This window comes from Sinohyriopsis cumingii, chromosome 18, assembly GCF_028554795.1.
Source record: "Sinohyriopsis cumingii isolate HCF-2022 chromosome 18, ASM2855479v2, whole genome shotgun sequence".
Taxonomy (NCBI): Eukaryota; Metazoa; Mollusca; class Bivalvia; order Unionida; family Unionidae; genus Sinohyriopsis; species Sinohyriopsis cumingii.
The window spans coordinates 68,000,340-68,023,584 of record NC_142978.1 but is presented as its reverse complement, the minus strand read 5'-3'; the positions used below and the strand labels follow the sequence as shown (position 1 = coordinate 68,023,584).

General features: G+C 33.9%; 4 non-coding genes across 4 annotated transcripts; all 4 read right to left on the bottom strand.

The window, feature by feature from the left end:
• Positions 1-4,360: 4,360 nt before the first annotated feature.
• Positions 4,361-4,476, bottom strand: LOC149776876 (U5 spliceosomal RNA). The gene has a single exon (XR_016416412.1). It is a non-coding gene; the product is annotated as a U5 spliceosomal RNA (small nuclear RNA).
• A 6,137-nt stretch (positions 4,477-10,613) lies between these two features.
• LOC149776875 (U5 spliceosomal RNA) lies at positions 10,614-10,729 on the bottom strand. Its single transcript, XR_016416411.1, has one exon. It is a non-coding gene; the product is annotated as a U5 spliceosomal RNA (small nuclear RNA).
• A 6,155-nt stretch (positions 10,730-16,884) lies between these two features.
• LOC149776874 (U5 spliceosomal RNA) lies at positions 16,885-17,000 on the bottom strand. The gene has a single exon (XR_016416410.1). It is a non-coding gene; the product is annotated as a U5 spliceosomal RNA (small nuclear RNA).
• Positions 17,001-23,129: 6,129 nt separating this feature from the next.
• On the bottom strand, positions 23,130-23,245 carry LOC149776873 (U5 spliceosomal RNA). The gene has a single exon (XR_016416409.1). It is a non-coding gene; the product is annotated as a U5 spliceosomal RNA (small nuclear RNA).

Below are 23,245 nucleotides of genomic sequence, written 5' to 3'. Positions count from 1 at the left end.
ACATGGACGTAAGCTTATGGTGCTTTAGGTTCGTTGATATTAGACACACACACACACACACACACACACACACACACACACACACACTGTTTACTCATATTCAGCGTGATGTTGTGAGTTTGACGCCATTTTCCAACAATAACAAGAAAAAAACAACTTGCATCTTTCAAATGCAATTAATATTACAGTACCTTCGGTTCTTTGATTTTCAGTCAAAACACACACACACACACACACACACACACACTCGTGCATGTATATACACAGGGCGTTTTTACTGCAGACGAGTTTCAAATATACACTTAACAGATCTTAATTTCCAAAACTTTGATACATCTAGTCCACAATCGTTAGATCACGCCTCTTTTTATTAGCGGATTGATTATTCAGATTGGTTTTACTGGGTTTAATGCCATTTTGCAGCACATGATTGGTATATATATGAACGCTAAATTGATACACTTTGGATGACCATATGCAAATATAATACTTGTACATACATTTGCATACATATTCCACGCAAACTAGACCAGCAAGTAGATCATCGCTTCTTTTGTTTTTTTCTGACACTACCGGTAATGTCAGGGGAGAAAAAAGAAGAAAAGGCGGAGATCTACTTGTTGGTCTAAAAAGCAAACGTGCATCTACATACATGTATTTGAATAAGATCACATCAAATGCTAAATTCATAAACATAAGATAATGTTACTTACTTCCAAACACACATGCATACCATATACATGTGAGATAAAGAGGACAAAATAGAAGGTATGATGCGAGAAAGTGACGTGATAACTAACATACTTCTGGTCCAGTAATATTCAGGGAACATAATATTCCTGATAAACTCCATTTGTCAATAAATCGAACAAGGTCAGATCCATAAGGACATAGAACACAATTAATTTTACTCTATGTTCTCTACATTTGTTTCTCAATACTTCTTAAATCCCTAAAAAATGCATAAATATAACTCTTCTGTCACCACCAAAATGAGAGGAAGAAATATTCTAAAAATAGACTTGAACTACATCTATTGGTACTGAACTGGATGTACTAATTGTGACCTGATTCCTGACAGGCCCAATTTGTTATGGCCAATTTTAGTCAAACTTTTATATTTGCATGCCACACCTATTTCAATTTTATACATGAAGTCTTTTTGAATTTTATTACAAACAAGACACGTGACACCTTTCAGAAAGTGTGTAGTGCTGGTGTTCCACAGGGTGCAAGTTTTGGTCCAAGTGCTCTTGAGAAACCAAAACTTAATTTGCTATATCTTCCTTAATTATAAGAATTTTTCAATGCAATGAAAACCTGAATGTACAAGGCCTCTCTGAGAATATGTTTACAATTTGAAATTATTGATAAAGGAAATTTAAATAAACATTTAAATTTTAAAAACTACATTTTATTGAAAATATAAATTTTCCTACAAGTTTTAAAATTCAGTTTGACAAATTTTAGACAGCAAAGTTGACTAATACATGGTATTTAAAACAAATGGTAGCTTAAGTCTGTACAAGTGATATCATTTTTCCCAGGGTTAGTGAAGCAACACAGCTCATAGTGATTTTGGCAGCAAACCGCAATATGCCTGTCCAGATGCATATAGGTGTAGACACTAAAGAAACAGTGACAGGTGCTATGTTCCACATATTGTGTCAGGTACGTAGGCAGTTGTTTGTATAAGTAATAGCGCACTCAGATTTAAAGTTCGGATGGGACCACTACCATGTTGTATAGCAAAAATGCATTCCATTTCAATGTCAATAACTACAAAAGGTGACAATGGGATAGGAAAATACAGTTTCTAGGGAGGCTCTACCTTACTGAAAAATGGTGTTATTCTCTCTCATGAAGACCTAAGCCATGTCTTTGTGGTGCTATATATCAGTGTGGTGATATGAACTAATCATGGTCACTTATGACAGTACACTTCACATGTCCTTATGAAACCTTGCTATCACCACCGGACTACTGGAGAGCTTCCAAACTGATCCAACTCTAACATTTTGTTCCAGATACAATGTTAGACCTGAAAAGATATAACATGTCTCACTTGATTCTAGAAAACAGTAAGATGTAGGTAAATGAATTTAAAATGTGTTCGATATGGTGATTTCAAAATAACATTAAGGTTGCAAGCATGGGAAAAATATTAAACATGACAGACTGACACTCAAAAAGGTGAAGCGATGACCATGTATTAAAGTGATAAATTTATCCTAAAAATATATGGGGTTTCTAGAAGCATATTTAGCCATTTACAGGTTAAATAGCAAATCAGGTAGACTATGTATCATACAGTTTAAGGCAATGTTGGGGCTGTGAGGTTTGATGATTGGTGCAAACATTAGTACATACCAGTATACAGGAAAGTCAAGCGACAATGTAATAAATTAAAATATATGACTATAAGCGATCTTATTCATGAGGGAAATAACAATTTTGGATATTGCAGATGAATACAGCAAAATGTGGCCACACAGATCAACTATAGATACCAATAAATCCTATATCGTCAACTAAATGTGAAATTCTGATCCCCAAAACGTGAAAACCAGGATGGACATTTACATATGTGGGACATATACAATGTACTTCTTAAGATCAAATGTGCAAACAAAATTCAAATGATCTGTTTCAACATTTATCATTAAGAGTGTTGGTTACCAATTATTAAACTCAATGATTCAATGGAATCAGATATCAGCTGATGCTACAATACTGCACACTGTCATAGTACTAAATTGAAATATGTTATCATACATAGGCCTACTCATGATGAAAATAACATTTTGGGATATTTTCAGCGCACACAGCCAGAAATGGGCCTTACAGATTCACTATATGTACAATGTCAGCCTATATGATGTACTGAATGTGAACGTTTGATCCCAAACATTCTAAAATATATGAATATTTGTTCATGTGGGATATGTAGCTATCGCAAAATCAGTTGTACAAAGTTGAATTCAAATAATCTGTTTGAATATTTCTTATGCAATCTTTAGAGTGTCAGTTAACAAATATTATTAGTAATTAATAATGCATAAAGCAAGATGGATCATCAGCATTCCCATAACATCATATAGGCCACAATGCTGCACTACACCAATCAATATCGTAACCAAACTGAACAATACAATGGAATGCATTTTGTGTTCAGCTTATATTATTTTGCTGTTTTCTTACATCCAAGGGTAATATACATGGGGAAAGTATATTTTATCCCTTTGAATTGTATTTCATTCTGGGACAGTTTAAAATGATTTAGTAGAGAACTTGACTAGGTTCTAGTATAAAGTTTTCATCTCTGTCCTCTCACTAAATACCCTATAACTATGTTTGTAAAAAATTACTGAAGGCCATACAAGCAGATATGTGTTACTCAGGAAGTGACCCCATGATAAACTCATAAATTAACTGCTTGGACCCCTAATAAATACTTTGAATGACCAATACAAACTGGAATTTTGTCTTCGTGTATTTTAAATGATGGTCTCATTTTGACTTACAAAGATATTTTCTCTGACAAAATTTGACAAATATCCAACATTGGAACTTATATATGGTGTAGGAATATTTACATGCTGATATCATTTAATATCATTTCAACAAATATTATATATTTTGGAGTAAATGTTTTAATTTTTTATACTTCTTTTTAAATTTCATTTAAATTTTTCAAAATAAAACTTAACTTTTTATTTCTAATTTCATTCTACTGTTTTTCAAAGTCAATATACATAACATATTGAAATTTCATGTGTCGTTCATTAATAATAAAGATTTAATACCAGTTTAATCTTTACTCAAATACTGCACTGACAGGACATAGCACAATTAATTTTGTTATATGTTCTCTACATTTGGTTCTCGAGGCTGACATTTCCACTGTGTGACAATCAGTACAAATCATATGTTAATCTAAAAATACCTTCACGGTGAAGTTCTTGCCAAAGGTTTTTTTGAGAGGCTGGACTGTCAACAGAGCAGTATGTAAACAGAACACATATTTCACTTCCGGATCATCACCATGGCCTTATTACTGACTATGCACTATCGCCAAAATACACATGGAAAACCACACCTGAGCTCATATTCTCAAGAATAAACAATGACCTTTAAATCCCTATCAAAATCGCATAAATATAACTCTTCTATCACCATGACAATGAGAGAGGAATAAATGTTCTAACAATAGACTAGAACTACCTTTGTGAGTACCGAACTGGAAGTACTGAGACCTGATTATATAATCATCGGTTACTATCTTCCATTTGGATCTGGTTAGAAGAAAAGAGAACAAAATGCTAAATTTGAACAAGAGGTTTACTTTAATTGAATTGGTACCTCACCAAAGTGAGGCTTCAAAGAATGGTCTATAGACTCATTAAATGTTCCTCTCCACGGTAATCTTTAGTAAAAGGCGAAAGATTAATACGATGTGAAGAGAAACCAGAGTAATCATTATACTTTCACGCTTTATTTTGAAGAGAAATAGTTTGAACTTTCCAAATGCTTTTGTAAAGACGATAGTGGAATGGTTATGTCTACAAAGATCCAAAAGGGTCATAGTTTTCAATATACAGTGTCATTTTGCTATTGGCTATTTTGAATTTCAGTGAAACCCATTTATTTTCTTTATACTGGTAGAAAGGATACTAATTAATATTTCTATATTTCTTGTCGTGGAAAAGGCAGGGGGAGTTAATTTGACAGTGAAAGGGATGTAATCCACATTCGTTAGATGTTCGAGTTATCGAGATGGATTATAACTACCTATTTATACATCAGGAAAAGATTACTAATTTGGAAAAAAATAACAGGTGTTTTATTCATATAGGAAATCAAAATTTACTTGAAGAAAAAAAATTCCATTTTAGATTAATGCAACGTGTGGATGTTTCAGATGTTTGGGATATCATCTGTCTTCTCCGAGGAGAGCAATGTAGACCTTAAACCTGGCATATGTACTAGCAAACTAGGGTATGTTATACCAAGCTTAGACCATTAACTGTCTTTATTGCGTTTGGTACAATTCCAATAGGTGGTCCACACATGGTTAAGTAAAGATTCAGACATGTTTAGGCTGCCGTTAATGAAATTGAGTCGCAATTATTACTTCCGGATCAGTACCCACAAAAGTAGTCCCAGTCTATATTTAGAGCATTGTTTCCTCTCTCGTTTCGGTAGTGGTACGCAGCTTAGATTTCGGCTTTTGAGGTATAGATTTCAGGAAAATTAAATTGAAAACTCTTTGTAAAATGAGCATCAATGAGTTTCTCTTCCTACTGCTAAAACTGTTAGATCCAACTCGCAAAAAAGGCGCATAACATATTCCCATGTTGTTGTTGTGGGAATAACGCCATTTTTCAGCACGTGATAGGCTATACATGGCGGCCAGTATAAATAGTGGCATAAGAAACTGGAGAAAACCTCGGGAAGAGCCACCGACTCACGAGAGGCTAATGGCAACCTTTCTCATATACACACATAGACCGACCCCGAGACCCGAACCACGTGGATCGAGATGAGATGGCAGTGATTGGTAAAGTCGAGCGCTTTAGAACACTCGGCCATCCGGGTTCCCGTTTAATTCCATGTAGTTTAAAATTAGCATTTAAAACCTTAATACTTACGTGTAAATTCTTCATTTCTTTTAAGGTATGTCACCTGCTGTGATACATCGCCAGCATTGAAAATTATTTTCTGTCGGAAACGTGTCATGCCGTTTTCATAGATTTGTATGTTTTGAGTTTAAATGAATGCAGCCGGTGTTACTATCCATCAAAAATAATAGTAATACAAAGTTTATGTAAGTAACAACTCAGATTTCGTTAGAGATTTTCAATCACAAATACATAAAAGTAGCTAGAAATACGAGGCCTCCAAAGTTGTATATTAAAACTTGCTGGTACTCTGTGACATGTGAATGGTTTTAAGATTGTTCTTTTTGAATTATTTTTAGGCAGCCATAGTCAAAAAAATTTCCTTAATGTTATTTCGTCTGTTTTGCTTTAATTTGGTTTCGTTAGATGCCTCAAGGAGCAAATCTGAGCAGCTTTGATCATTAATGAAATTGTAAAGCCGATGTAATAAGCCTTTCCCAAAGAATTTATTAATTTCTTAGAATTAGTTCGAAGATGAAAAATACCATGGCACATGCTCATAGGTAGAGAAAAAAATAATGAACAGATCACAGCAAACAAACAAAAAACCCCAACCATGTTGCCACTTTCACATGGACGTAAGCTTATGGTGCTTTAGGTTCGTTGATATTAGACACACACACACACACACACACACACACACACACACACTGTTTACTCATATTCAGCGTGATGTTGTGAGTTTGACGCCATTTTCCAACAATAACAAGAAAAAAACAACTTGCATCTTTCAAATGCAATTAATATTACAGTACCTTCGGTTCTTTGATTTTCAGTCAAAACACACACACACACACACACACACACACACACACACACTCGTGCATGTATATACACAGGGCGTTTTTACTGCAGACGAGTTTCAAATATACACTTAACAGATCTTAATTTCCAAAACTTTGATACATCTAGTCCACAATCGTTAGATCACGCCTCTTTTTATTAGCGGATTGATTATTCAGATTGGTTTTACTGGGTTTAATGCCATTTTGCAGCACATGATTGGTATATATATGAACGCTAAATTGATACACTTTGGATGACCATATGCAAATATAATACTTGTACATACATTTGCATACATATTCCACGCAAACTAGACCAGCAAGTAGATCATCGCTTCTTTTGTTTTTTTCTGACACTACCGGTAATGTCAGGGGAGAAAAAAGAAGAAAAGGCGGAGATCTACTTGTTGGTCTAAAAAGCAAACGTGCATCTACATACATGTATTTGAATAAGATCACATCAAATGCTAAATTCATAAACATAAGATAATGTTACTTACTTCCAAACACACATGCATACCATATACATGTGAGATAAAGAGGACAAAATAGAAGGTATGATGCGAGAAAGTGACGTGATAACTAACATACTTCTGGTCCAGTAATATTCAGGGAACATAATATTCCTGATAAACTCCATTTGTCAATAAATCGAACAAGGTCAGATCCATAAGGACATGGAACACAATTAATTTTACTCTATGTTCTCTACATTTGTTTCTCAATACTTCTTAAATCCCTAAAAAATGCATAAATATAACTCTTCTGTCACCACCAAAATGAGAGGAAGAAATATTCTAAAAATAGACTTGAACTACATCTATTGGTACTGAACTGGATGTACTAATTGTGACCTGATTCCTGACAGGCCCAATTTGTTATGGCCAATTTTAGTCAAACTTTTATATTTGCATGCCACACCTATTTCAATTTTATACATGAAGTCTTTTTGAATTTTATTACAAACAAGACACGTGACACCTTTCAGAAAGTGTGTAGTGCTGGTGTTCCACAGGGTGCAAATTTTGGTCCAAGTGCTCTTGAGAAACCAAAACTTAATTTGCTATATCTTCCTTAATTATAAGAATTTTTCAATGCAATGAAAACCTGAATGTACAAGGCCTCTCTGAGAATATGTTTACAATTTGAAATTATTGATAAAGGAAATTTAAATAAACATTTAAATTTTAAAAACTACATTTTATTGAAAATATAAATTTTCCTACAAGTTTTAAAATTCAGTTTGACAAATTTTAGACAGCAAAGTTGACTAATACATGGTATTTAAAACAAATGGTAGCTTAAGTCTGTACAAGTGATATCATTTTTCCCAGGGTTAGTGAAGCAACACAGCTCATAGTGATTTTGGCAGCAAACCGCAATATGCCTGTCCAGATGCATATAGGTGTAGACACTAAAGAAACAGTGACAGGTGCTATGTTCCACATATTGTGTCAGGTACGTAGGCAGTTGTTTGTATAAGTAATAGCGCACTCAGATTTAAAGTTCGGATGGGACCACTACCATGTTGTATAGCAAAAATGCATTCCATTTCAATGTCAATAACTACAAAAGGTGACAATGGGATAGGAAAATACAGTTTCTAGGGAGGCTCTACCTTACTGAAAAATGGTGTTATTCTCTCTCATGAAGACCTAAGCCATGTCTTTGTGGTGCTATATATCAGTGTGGTGATATGAACTAATCATGGTCACTTATGACAGTACACTTCACATGTCCTTATGAAACCTTGCTATCACCACCGGACTACTGGAGAGCTTCCAAACTGATCCAACTCTAACATTTTGTTCCAGATACAATGTTAGACCTGAAAAGATATAACATGTCTCACTTGATTCTAGAAAACAGTAAGATGTAGGTAAATGAATTTAAAATGTGTTCGATATGGTGATTTCAAAATAACATTAAGGTTGCAAGCATGGGAAAAATATTAAACATGACAGACTGACACTCAAAAAGGTGAAGCGATGACCATGTATTAAAGTGATAAATTTATCCTAAAAATATATGGGGTTTCTAGAAGCATATTTAGCCATTTACAGGTTAAATAGCAAATCAGGTAGACTATGTATCATACAGTTTAAGGCAATGTTGGGGCTGTGAGGTTTGATGATTGGTGCAAACATTAGTACATACCAGTATACAGGAAAGTCAAGCGACAATGTAATAAATTAAAATATATGACTATAAGCGATCTTATTCATGAGGGAAATAACAATTTTGGATATTGCAGATGAATACAGCAAAATGTGGCCACACAGATCAACTATAGATACCAATAAATCCTATATCGTCAACTAAATGTGAAATTCTGATCCCCAAAACGTGAAAACCAGGATGGACATTTACATATGTGGGACATATACAATGTACTTCTTAAGATCAAATGTGCAAACAAAATTCAAATGATCTGTTTCAACATTTATCATTAAGAGTGTTGGTTACCAATTATTAAACTCAATGATTCAATGGAATCAGATATCAGCTGATGCTACAATACTGCACACTGTCATAGTACTAAATTGAAATATGTTATCATACATAGGCCTACTCATGATGAAAATAACATTTTGGGATATTTTCAGCGCACACAGCCAGAAATGGGCCTTACAGATTCACTATATGTACAATGTCAGCCTATATGATGTACTGAATGTGAACGTTTGATCCCAAACATTCTAAAATATATGAATATTTGTTCATGTGGGATATGTAGCTATCGCAAAATCAGTTGTACAAAGTTGAATTCAAATAATCTGTTTGAATATTTCTTATGCAATCTTTAGAGTGTCAGTTAACAAATATTATTAGTAATTAATAATGCATAAAGCAAGATGGATCATCAGCATTCCCATAACATCATATAGGCCACAATGCTGCACTACACCAATCAATATCGTAACCAAACTGAACAATACAATGGAATGCATTTTGTGTTCAGCTTATATTATTTTGCTGTTTTCTTACATCCAAGGGTAATATACATGGGGAAAGTATATTTTATCCCTTTGAATTGTATTTCATTCTGGGACAGTTTAAAATGATTTAGTAGAGAACTTGACTAGGTTCTAGTATAAAGTTTTCATCTCTGTCCTCTCACTAAATACCCTATAACTATGTTTGTAAAAAATTACTGAAGGCCATACAAGCAGATATGTGTTACTCAGGAAGTGACCCCATGATAAACTCATAAATTAACTGCTTGGACCCCTAATAAATACTTTGAATGACCAATACAAACTGGAATTTTGTCTTCGTGTATTTTAAATGATGGTCTCATTTTGACTTACAAAGATATTTTCTCTGACAAAATTTGACAAATATCCAACATTGGAACTTATATATGGTGTAGGAATATTTACATGCTGATATCATTTAATATCATTTCAACAAATATTATATATTTTGGAGTAAATGTTTTAATTTTTTATACTTCTTTTTAAATTTCATTTAAATTTTTCAAAATAAAACTTAACTTTTTATTTCTAATTTCATTCTACTGTTTTTCAAAGTCAATATACATAACATATTGAAATTTCATGTGTCGTTCATTAATAATAAAGATTTAATACCAGTTTAATCTTTACTCAAATACTGCACTGACAGGACATAGCACAATTAATTTTGTTATATGTTCTCTACATTTGGTTCTCGAGGCTGACATTTCCACTGTGTGACAATCAGTACAAATCATATGTTAATCTAAAAATACCTTCACGGTGAAGTTCTTGCCAAAGGTTTTTTTGAGAGGCTGGACTGTCAACAGAGCAGTATGTAAACAGAACACATATTTCACTTCCGGATCATCACCATGGCCTTATTACTGACTATGCACTATCGCCAAAATACACATGGAAAACCACACCTGAGCTCATATTCTCAAGAATAAACAATGACCTTTAAATCCCTATCAAAATCGCATAAATATAACTCTTCTATCACCATGACAATGAGAGAGGAATAAATGTTCTAACAATAGACTAGAACTACCTTTGTGAGTACCGAACTGGAAGTACTGAGACCTGATTATATAATCATCGGTTACTATCTTCCATTTGGATCTGGTTAGAAGAAAAGAGAACAAAATGCTAAATTTGAACAAGAGGTTTACTTTAATTGAATTGGTACCTCACCAAAGTGAGGCTTCAAAGAATGGTCTATAGACTCATTAAATGTTCCTCTCCACGGTAATCTTTAGTAAAAGGCGAAAGATTAATACGATGTGAAGAGAAACCAGAGTAATCATTATACTTTCAAGCTTTATTTTGAAGAGAAATAGTTTGAACTTTCCAAATGCTTTTGTAAAGACGATAGTGGAATGGTTATGTCTACAAAGATCCAAAAGGGTCATAGTTTTCAATATACAGTGTCATTTTGCTATTGGCTATTTTGAATTTCAGTGAAACCCATTTATTTTCTTTATACTGGTAGAAAGGATACTAATTAATATTTCTATATTTCTTGTCGTGGAAAAGGCAGGGGGAGTTAATTTGACAGTGAAAGGGATGTAATCCACATTCGTTAGATGTTCGAGTTATCGAGATGGATTATAACTACCTATTTATACATCAGGAAAAGATTACTAATTTGGAAAAAAATAACAGGTGTTTTATTCATATAGGAAATCAAAATTTACTTGAAGAAAAAAAATTCCATTTTAGATTAATGCAACGTGTGGATGTTTCAGATGTTTGGGATATCATCTGTCTTCTCCGAGGAGAGCAATGTAGACCTTAAACCTGGCATATGTACTAGCAAACTAGGGTATGTTATACCAAGCTTAGACCATTAACTGTCTTTATTGCGTTTGGTACAATTCCAATAGGTGGTCCACACATGGTTAAGTAAAGATTCAGACATGTTTAGGCTGCCGTTAATGAAATTGAGTCGCAATTATTACTTCCGGATCAGTACCCACAAAAGTAGTCCCAGTCTATATTTAGAGCATTGTTTCCTCTCTCGTTTCGGTAGTGGTACGCAGCTTAGATTTCGGCTTTTGAGGTATAGATTTCAGGAAAATTAAATTGAAAACTCTTTGTAAAATGAGCATCAATGAGTTTCTCTTCCTACTGCTAAAACTGTTAGATCCAACTCGCAAAAAAGGCGCATAACATATTCCCATGTTGTTGTTGTGGGAATAACGCCATTTTTCAGCACGTGATAGGCTATACATGGCGGCCAGTATAAATAGTGGCATAAGAAACTGGAGAAAACCTCGGGAAGAGCCACCGACTCACGAGAGGCTAATGGCAACCTTTCTCATATAGACACATAGACCGACCCCGAGACCCGAACCACGTGGATCGAGATGAGATGGCAGTGATTGGTAAAGTCGAGCGCTTTAGAACACTCGGCCATCCGGGTTCCCGTTTAATTCCATGTAGTTTAAAATTAGCATTTAAAACCTTAATACTTACGTGTAAATTCTTCATTTCTTTTAAGGTATGTCACCTGCTGTGATACATCGCCAGCATTGAAAATTATTTTCTGTCGGAAACGTGTCATGCCGTTTTCATAGATTTGTATGTTTTGAGTTTAAATGAATGCAGCCGGTGTTACTATCCATCAAAAATAATAGTAATACAAAGTTTATGTAAGTAACAACTCAGATTTCGTTAGAGATTTTCAATCACAAATACATAAAAGTAGCTAGAAATACGAGGCCTCCAAAGTTGTATATTAAAACTTGCTGGTACTCTGTGACATGTGAATGGTTTTAAGATTGTTCTTTTTGAATTATTTTTAGGCAGCCATAGTCAAAAAAATTTCCTTAATGTTATTTCGTCTGTTTTGCTTTAATTTGGTTTCGTTAGATGCCTCAAGGAGCAAATCTGAGCAGCTTTGATCATTAATGAAATTGTAAAGCCGATGTAATAAGCCTTTCCCAAAGAATTTATTAATTTCTTAGAATTAGTTCGAAGATGAAAAATACCATGGCACATGCTCATAGGTAGAGAAAAAAATAATGAACAGATCACAGCAAACAAACAAAAAACCCCAACCATGTTGCCACTTTCACATGGACGTAAGCTTATGGTGCTTTAGGTTCGTTGATATTAGACACACACACACACACACACACACACACACACACACACACACACACTGTTTACTCATATTCAGCGTGATGTTGTGAGTTTGACGCCATTTTCCAACAATAACAAGAAAAAAACAACTTGCATCTTTCAAATGCAATTAATATTACAGTACCTTCGGTTCTTTGATTTTCAGTCAAAACACACACACACACACACACACACACACACACACACACACACACACACTCGTGCATGTATATACACAGGGCGTTTTTACTGCAGACGAGTTTCAAATATACACTTAACAGATCTTAATTTCCAAAACTTTGATACATCTAGTCCACAATCGTTAGATCACGCCTCTTTTTATTAGCGGATTGATTATTCAGATTGGTTTTACTGGGTTTAATGCCATTTTGCAGCACATGATTGGTATATATATGAACGCTAAATTGATACACTTTGGATGACCATATGCAAATATAATACTTGTACATACATTTGCATACATATTCCACGCAAACTAGACCAGCAAGTAGATCATCGCTTCTTTTGTTTTTTTCTGACACTACCGGTAATGTCAGGGGAGAAAAAAGAAGAAAAGGCGGAGATCTACTTGTTGGTCTAAAAAGCAAACGTGCATCTACATACATGTATTTGAATAAGATCACATCAAATGCTAAATTCATAAACATAAGATAATGTTACTTACTTCCAAACACACATGCATACCATATACATGTGAGATAAAGAGGACAAAATAGAAGGTATGATGCGAGAAAGTGACGTGATAACTAACATACTTCTGGTCCAGTAATATTCAGGGAACATAATATTCCTGATAAACTCCATTTGTCAATAAATCGAACAAGGTCAGATCCATAAGGACATAGAACACAATTAATTTTACTCTATGTTCTCTACATTTGTTTCTCAATACTTCTTAAATCCCTAAAAAATGCATAAATATAACTCTTCTGTCACCACCAAAATGAGAGGAAGAAATATTCTAAAAATAGACTTGAACTACATCTATTGGTACTGAACTGGATGTACTAATTGTGACCTGATTCCTGACAGGCCCAATTTGTTATGGCCAATTTTAGTCAAACTTTTATATTTGCATGCCACACCTATTTCAATTTTATACATGAAGTCTCTTTGAATTTTATTACAAACAAGACACGTGACACCTTTCAGAAAGTGTGTAGTGCTGGTGTTCCACAGGGTGCAAGTTTTGGTCCAAGTGCTCTTGAGAAACCAAAACTTAATTTGCTATATCTTCCTTAATTATAAGAATTTTTCAATGCAATGAAAACCTGAATGTACAAGGCCTCTCTGAGAATATGTTTACAATTTGAAATTATTGATAAAGGAAATTTAAATAAACATTTAAATTTTAAAAACTACATTTTATTGAAAATATAAATTTTCCTACAAGTTTTAAAATTCAGTTTGACAAATTTTAGACAGCAAAGTTGACTAATACATGGTATTTAAAACAAATGGTAGCTTAAGTCTGTACAAGTGATATCATTTTTCCCAGGGTTAGTGAAGCAACACAGCTCATAGTGATTTTGGCAGCAAACCGCAATATGCCTGTCCAGATGCATATAGGTGTAGACACTAAAGAAACAGTGACAGGTGCTATGTTCCACATATTGTGTCAGGTACGTAGGCAGTTGTTTGTATAAGTAATAGCGCACTCAGATTTAAAGTTCGGATGGGACCACTACCATGTTGTATAGCAAAAATGCATTCCATTTCAATGTCAATAACTACAAAAGGTGACAATGGGATAGGAAAATACAGTTTCTAGGGAGGCTCTACCTTACTGAAAAATGGTGTTATTCTCTCTCATGAAGACCTAAGCCATGTCTTTGTGGTGCTATATATCAGTGTGGTGATATGAACTAATCATGGTCACTTATGACAGTACACTTCACATGTCCTTATGAAACCTTGCTATCACCACCGGACTACTGGAGAGCTTCCAAACTGATCCAACTCTAACATTTTGTTCCAGATACAATGTTAGACCTGAAAAGATATAACATGTCTCACTTGATTCTAGAAAACAGTAAGATGTAGGTAAATGAATTTAAAATGTGTTCGATATGGTGATTTCAAAATAACATTAAGGTTGCAAGCATGGGAAAAATATTAAACATGACAGACTGACACTCAAAAAGGTGAAGCTATGACCATGTATTAAAGTGATAAATTTATCCTAAAAATATATGGGGTTTCTAGAAGCATATTTAGCCATTTACAGGTTAAATAGCAAATCAGGTAGACTATGTATCATACAGTTTAAGGCAATGTTGGGGCTGTGAGGTTTGATGATTGGTGCAAACATTAGTACATACCAGTATACAGGAAAGTCAAGCGACAATGTAATAAATTAAAATATATGACTATAAGCGATCTTATTCATGAGGGAAATAACAATTTTGGATATTGCAGATGAATACAGCAAAATGTGGCCACACAGATCAACTATAGATACCAATAAATCCTATATCGTCAACTAAATGTGAAATTCTGATCCCCAAAACGTGAAAACCAGGATGGACATTTACATATGTGGGACATATACAATGTACTTCTTAAGATCAAATGTGCAAACAAAATTCAAATGATCTGTTTCAACATTTATCATTAAGAGTGTTGGTTACCAATTATTAAACTCAATGATTCAATGGAATCAGATATCAGCTGATGCTACAATACTGCACACTGTCATAGTACTAAATTGAAATATGTTATCATACATAGGCCTACTCATGATGAAAATAACATTTTGGGATATTTTCAGCGCACACAGCCAGAAATGGGCCTTACAGATTCACTATATGTACAATGTCAGCCTATATGATGTACTGAATGTGAACGTTTGATCCCAAACATTCTAAAATATATGAATATTTGTTCATGTGGGATATGTAGCTATCGCAAAATCAGTTGTACAAAGTTGAATTCAAATAATCTGTTTGAATATTTCTTATGCAATCTTTAGAGTGTCAGTTAACAAATATTATTAGTAATTAATAATGCATAAAGCAAGATGGATCATCAGCATTCCCATAACATCATATAGGCCACAATGCTGCACTACACCAATCAATATCGTAACCAAACTGAACAATACAATGGAATGCATTTTGTGTTCAGCTTATATTATTTTGCTGTTTTCTTACATCCAAGGGTAATATACATGGGGAAAGTATATTTTATCCCTTTGAATTGTATTTCATTCTGGGACAGTTTAAAATGATTTAGTAGAGAACTTGACTAGGTTCTAGTATAAAGTTTTCATCTCTGTCCTCTCACTAAATACCCTATAACTATGTTTGTAAAAAATTACTGAAGGCCATACAAGCAGATATGTGTTACTCAGGAAGTGACCCCATGATAAACTCATAAATTAACTGCTTGGACCCCTAATAAATACTTTGAATGACCAATACAAACTGGAATTTTGTCTTCGTGTATTTTAAATGATGGTCTCATTTTGACTTACAAAGATATTTTCTCTGACAAAATTTGACAAATATCCAACATTGGAACTTATATATGGTGTAGGAATATTTACATGCTGATATCATTTAATATCATTTCAACAAATATTATATATTTTGGAGTAAATGTTTTAATTTTTTATACTTCTTTTTAAATTTCATTTAAATTTTTCAAAATAAAACTTAACTTTTTATTTCTAATTTCATTCTACTGTTTTTCAAAGTCAATATACATAACATATTGAAATTTCATGTGTCGTTCATTAATAATAAAGATTTAATACCAGTTTAATCTTTACTCAAATACTGCACTGACAGGACATAGCACAATTAATTTTGTTATATGTTCTCTACATTTGGTTCTCGAGGCTGACATTTCCACTGTGTGACAATCAGTACAAATCATATGTTAATCTAAAAATACCTTCACGGTGAAGTTCTTGCCAAAGGTTTTTTTGAGAGGCTGGACTGTCAACAGAGCAGTATGTAAACAGAACACATATTTCACTTCCGGATCATCACCATGGCCTTATTACTGACTATGCACTATCGCCAAAATACACATGGAAAACCACACCTGAGCTCATATTCTCAAGAATAAACAATGACCTTTAAATCCCTATCAAAATCGCATAAATATAACTCTTCTATCACCATGACAATGAGAGAGGAATAAATGTTCTAACAATAGACTAGAACTACCTTTGTGAGTACCGAACTGGAAGTACTGAGACCTGATTATATAATCATCGGTTACTATCTTCCATTTGGATCTGGTTAGAAGAAAAGAGAACAAAATGCTAAATTTGAACAAGAGGTTTACTTTAATTGAATTGGTACCTCACCAAAGTGAGGCTTCAAAGAATGGTCTATAGACTCATTAAATGTTCCTCTCCACGGTAATCTTTAGTAAAAGGCGAAAGATTAATACGATGTGAAGAGAAACCAGAGTAATCATTATACTTTCACGCTTTATTTTGAAGAGAAATAGTTTGAACTTTCCAAATGCTTTTGTAAAGACGATAGTGGAATGGTTATGTCTACAAAGATCCAAAAGGGTCATAGTTTTCAATATACAGTGTCATTTTGCTATTGGCTATTTTGAATTTCAGTGAAACCCATTTATTTTCTTTATACTGGTAGAAAGGATACTAATTAATATTTCTATATTTCTTGTCGTGGAAAAGGCAGGGGGAGTTAATTTGACAGTGAAAGGGATGTAATCCACATTCGTTAGATGTTCGAGTTATCGAGATGGATTATAACTACCTATTTATACATCAGGAAAAGATTACTAATTTGGAAAAAAATAACAGGTGTTTTATTCATATAGGAAATCAAAATTTACTTGAAGAAAAAAAATTCCATTTTAGATTAATGCAACGTGTGGATGTTTCAGATGTTTGGGATATCATCTGTCTTCTCCGAGGAGAGCAATGTAGACCTTAAACCTGGCATATGTACTAGCAAACTAGGGTATGTTATACCAAGCTTAGACCATTAACTGTCTTTATTGCGTTTGGTACAATTCCAATAGGTGGTCCACACATGGTTAAGTAAAGATTCAGACATGTCTAGGCTGCCGTTAATGAAATTGAGTCGCAATTATTACTTCCGGATCAGTACCCACAAAAGTAGTCCCAGTCTATATTTAGAGCATTGTTTCCTCTCTCGTTTCGGTAGTGGTACGCAGCTTAGATTTCGGCTTTTGAGGTATAGATTTCAGGAAAATTAAATTGAAAACTCTTTGTAAAATGAGCATCAATGAGTTTCTCTTCCTACTGCTAAAACTGTTAGATCCAACTCGCAAAAAAGGCGCATAACATATTCCCATGTTGTTGTTGTGGGAATAACGCCATTTTTCAGCACGTGATAGGCTATACATGGCGGCCAGTATAAATAGTGGCATAAGAAACTGGAGAAAACCTCGGGAAGAGCCACCGACTCACGAGAGGCTAATGGCAACCTTTCTCATATACACACATAGACCGACCCCGAGACCCGAACCACGTGGATCGAGATGAGATGGCAGTGATTGGTAAAGTCGAGCGCTTTAGAACACTCGGCCATCCGGGTTCCCGTTTAATTCCATGTAGTTTAAAATTAGCATTTAAAACCTTAATACTTACGTGTAAATTCTTCATTTCTTTTAAGGTATGTCACCTGCTGTGATACATCGCCAGCATTGAAAATTATTTTCTGTCGGAAACGTGTCATGCCGTTTTCATAGATTTGTATGTTTTGAGTTTAAATGAATGCAGCCGGTGTTACTATCCATCAAAAATAATAGTAATACAAAGTTTATGTAAGTAACAACTCAGATTTCGTTAGAGATTTTCAATCACAAATACATAAAAGTAGCTAGAAATACGAGGCCTCCAAAGTTGTATATTAAAACTTGCTGGTACTCTGTGACATGTGAATGGTTTTAAGATTGTTCTTTTTGAATTATTTTTAGGCAGCCATAGTCAAAAAAATTTCCTTAATGTTATTTCGTCTGTTTTGCTTTAATTTGGTTTCGTTAGATGCCTCAAGGAGCAAATCTGAGCAGCTTTGATCATTAATGAAATTGTAAAGCCGATGTAATAAGCCTTTCCCAAAGAATTTATTAATTTCTTAGAATTAGTTCGAAGATGAAAAATACCATGGCACATGCTCATAGGTAGAGAAAAAAATAATGAACAGATCACAGCAAACAAACAAAAAACCCCAACCATGTTGCCACTTTCACATGGACGTAAGCTTATGGTGCTTTAGGTTCGTTGATATTAGACACACACACACACACACACACACACACTGTTTACTCATATTCAGCGTGATGTTGTGAGTTTGACGCCATTTTCCAACAATAACAAGAAAAAAACAACTTGCATCTTTCAAATGCAATTAATATTACAGTACCTTCGGTTCTTTGATTTTCAGTCAAAACACACACACACACACACACACACACACACACACACACACTCGTGCATGTATATACACAGGGCGTTTTTACTGCAGACGAGTTTCAAATATACACTTAACAGATCTTAATTTCCAAAACTTTGATACATCTAGTCCACAATCGTTAGATCACGCCTCTTTTTATTAGCGGATTGATTATTCAGATTGGTTTTACTGGGTTTAATGCCATTTTGCAGCACATGATTGGTATATATATGAACGCTAAATTGATACACTTTGGATGACCATATGCAAATATAATACTTGTACATACATTTGCATACATATTCCACGCAAACTAGACCAGCAAGTAGATCATCGCTTCTTTTGTTTTTTTCTGACACTACCGGTAATGTCAGGGGAGAAAAAAGAAGAAAAGGCGGAGATCTACTTGTTGGTCTAAAAAGCAAACGTGCATCTACATACATGTATTTGAATAAGATCACATCAAATGCTAAATTCATAAACATAAGATAATGTTACTTACTTCCAAACACACATGCATACCATATACATGTGAGATAAAGAGGACAAAATAGAAGGTATGATGCGAGAAAGTGACGTGATAACTAACATACTTCTGGTCCAGTAATATTCAGGGAACATAATATTCCTGATAAACTCCATTTGTCAATAAATCGAACAAGGTCAGATCCATAAGGACATAGAACACAATTAATTTTACTCTATGTTCTCTACATTTGTTTCTCAATACTTCTTAAATCCCTAAAAAATGCATAAATATAACTCTTCTGTCACCACCAAAATGAGAGGAAGAAATATTCTAAAAATAGACTTGAACTACATCTATTGGTACTGAACTGGATGTACTAATTGTGACCTGATTCCTGACAGGCCCAATTTGTTATGGCCAATTTTAGTCAAACTTTTATATTTGCATGCCACACCTATTTCAATTTTATACATGAAGTCTTTTTGAATTTTATTACAAACAAGACACATGACACCTTTCAGAAAGTGTGTAGTGCTGGTGTTCCACAGGGTGCAAGTTTTGGTCCAAGTGCTCTTGAGAAACCAAAACTTAATTTGCTATATCTTCCTTAATTATAAGAATTTTTCAATGCAATGAAAACCTGAATGTACAAGGCCTCTCTGAGAATATGTTTACAATTTGAAATTATTGATAAAGGAAATTTAAATAAACATTTAAATTTTAAAAACTACATTTTATTGAAAATATAAATTTTCCTACAAGTTTTAAAATTCAGTTTGACAAATTTTAGACAGCAAAGTTGACTAATACATGGTATTTAAAACAAATGGTAGCTTAAGTCTGTACAAGTGATATCATTTTTCCCAGGGTTAGTGAAGCAACACAGCTCATAGTGATTTTGGCAGCAAACCGCAATATGCCTGTCCAGATGCATATAGGTGTAGACACTAAAGAAACAGTGACAGGTGCTATGTTCCACATATTGTGTCAGGTACGTAGGCAGTTGTTTGTATAAGTAATAGCGCACTCAGATTTAAAGTTCGGATGGGACCACTACCATGTTGTATAGCAAAAATGCATTCCATTTCAATGTCAATAACTACAAAAGGTGACAATGGGATAGGAAAATACAGTTTCTAGGGAGGCTCTACCTTACTGAAAAATGGTGTTATTCTCTCTCATGAAGACCTAAGCCATGTCTTTGTGGTGCTATATATCAGTGTGGTGATATGAACTAATCATGGTCACTTATGACAGTACACTTCACATGTCCTTATGAAACCTTGCTATCACCACCGGACTACTGGAGAGCTTCCAAACTGATCCAACTCTAACATTTTGTTCCAGATACAATGTTAGACCTGAAAAGATATAACATGTCTCACTTGATTCTAGAAAACAGTAAGATGTAGGTAAATGAATTTAAAATGTGTTCGATATGGTGATTTCAAAATAACATTAAGGTTGCAAGCATGGGAAAAATATTAAACATGACAGACTGACACTCAAAAAGGTGAAGCGATGACCATGTATTAAAGTGATAAATTTATCCTAAAAATATATGGGGTTTCTAGAAGCATATTTAGCCATTTACAGGTTAAATAGCAAATCAGGTAGACTATGTATCATACAGTTTAAGGCAATGTTGGGGCTGTGAGGTTTGATGATTGGTGCAAACATTAGTACATACCAGTATACAGGAAAGTCAAGCGACAATGTAATAAATTAAAATATATGACTATAAGCGATCTTATTCATGAGGGAAATAACAATTTTGGATATTGCAGATGAATACAGCAAAATGTGGCCACACAGATCAACTATAGATACCAATAAATCCTATATCGTCAACTAAATGTGAAATTCTGATCCCCAAAACGTGAAAACCAGGATGGACATTTACATATGTGGGACATATACAATGTACTTCTTAAGATCAAATGTGCAAACAAAATTCAAATGATCTGTTTCAACATTTATCATTAAGAGTGTTGGTTACCAATTATTAAACTCAATGATTCAATGGAATCAGATATCAGCTGATGCTACAATACTGCACACTGTCATAGTACTAAATTGAAATATGTTATCATACATAGGCCTACTCATGATGAAAATAACATTTTGGGATATTTTCAGCGCACACAGCCAGAAATGGGCCTTACAGATTCACTATATGTACAATGTCAGCCTATATGATGTACTGAATGTGAACGTTTGATCCCAAACATTCTAAAATATATGAATATTTGTTCATGTGGGATATGTAGCTATCGCAAAATCAGTTGTACAAAGTTGAATTCAAATAATCTGTTTGAATATTTCTTATGCAATCTTTAGAGTGTCAGTTAACAAATATTATTAGTAATTAATAATGCATAAAGCAAGATGGATCATCAGCATTCCCATAACATCATATAGGCCACAATGCTGCACTACACCAATCAATATCGTAACCAAACTGAACAATACAATGGAATGCATTTTGTGTTCAGCTTATATTATTTTGCTGTTTTCTTACATCCAAGGGTAATATACATGGGGAAAGTATATTTTATCCCTTTGAATTGTATTTCATTCTGGGACAGTTTAAAATGATTTAGTAGAGAACTTGACTAGGTTCTAGTATAAAGTTTTCATCTCTGTCCTCTCACTAAATACCCTATAACTATGTTTGTAAAAAATTACTGAAGGCCATACAAGCAGATATGTGTTACTCAGGAAGTGACCCCATGATAAACTCATAAATTAACTGCTTGGACCCCTAATAAATACTTTGAATGACCAATACAAACTGGAATTTTGTCTTCGTGTATTTTAAATGATGGTCTCATTTTGACTTACAAAGATATTTTCTCTGACAAAATTTGACAAATATCCAACATTGGAACTTATATATGGTGTAGGAATATTTACATGCTGATATCATTTAATATCATTTCAACAAATATTATATATTTTGGAGTAAATGTTTTAATTTTTTATACTTCTTTTTAAATTTCATTTAAATTTTTCAAAATAAAACTTAACTTTTTATTTCTAATTTCATTCTACTGTTTTTCAAAGTCAATATACATAACATATTGAAATTTCATGTGTCGTTCATTAATAATAAAGATTTAATACCAGTTTAATCTTTACTCAAATACTGCACTGACAGGACATAGCACAATTAATTTTGTTATATGTTCTCTACATTTGGTTCTCGAGGCTGACATTTCCACTGTGTGACAATCAGTACAAATCATATGTTAATCTAAAAATACCTTCACGGTGAAGTTCTTGCCAAAGGTTTTTTTGAGAGGCTGGACTGTCAACAGAGCAGTATGTAAACAGAACACATATTTCACTTCCGGATCATCACCATGGCCTTATTACTGACTATGCACTATCGCTAAAATACACATGGAAAACCACACCTGAGCTCATATTCTCAAGAATAAACAATGACCTTTAAATCCCTATCAAAATCGCATAAATATAACTCTTCTATCACCATGACAATGAGAGAGGAATAAATGTTCTAACAATAGACTAGAACTACCTTTGTGAGTACCGAACTGGAAGTACTGAGACCTGATTATATAATCATCGGTTACTATCTTCCATTTGGATCTGGTTAGAAGAAAAGAGAACAAAATGCTAAATTTGAACAAGAGGTTTACTTTAATTGAATTGGTACCTCACCAAAGTGAGGCTTCAAAGAATGGTCTATAGACTCATTAAATGTTCCTCTCCACGGTAATCTTTAGTAAAAGGCGAAAGATTAATACGATGTGAAGAGAAACCAGAGTAA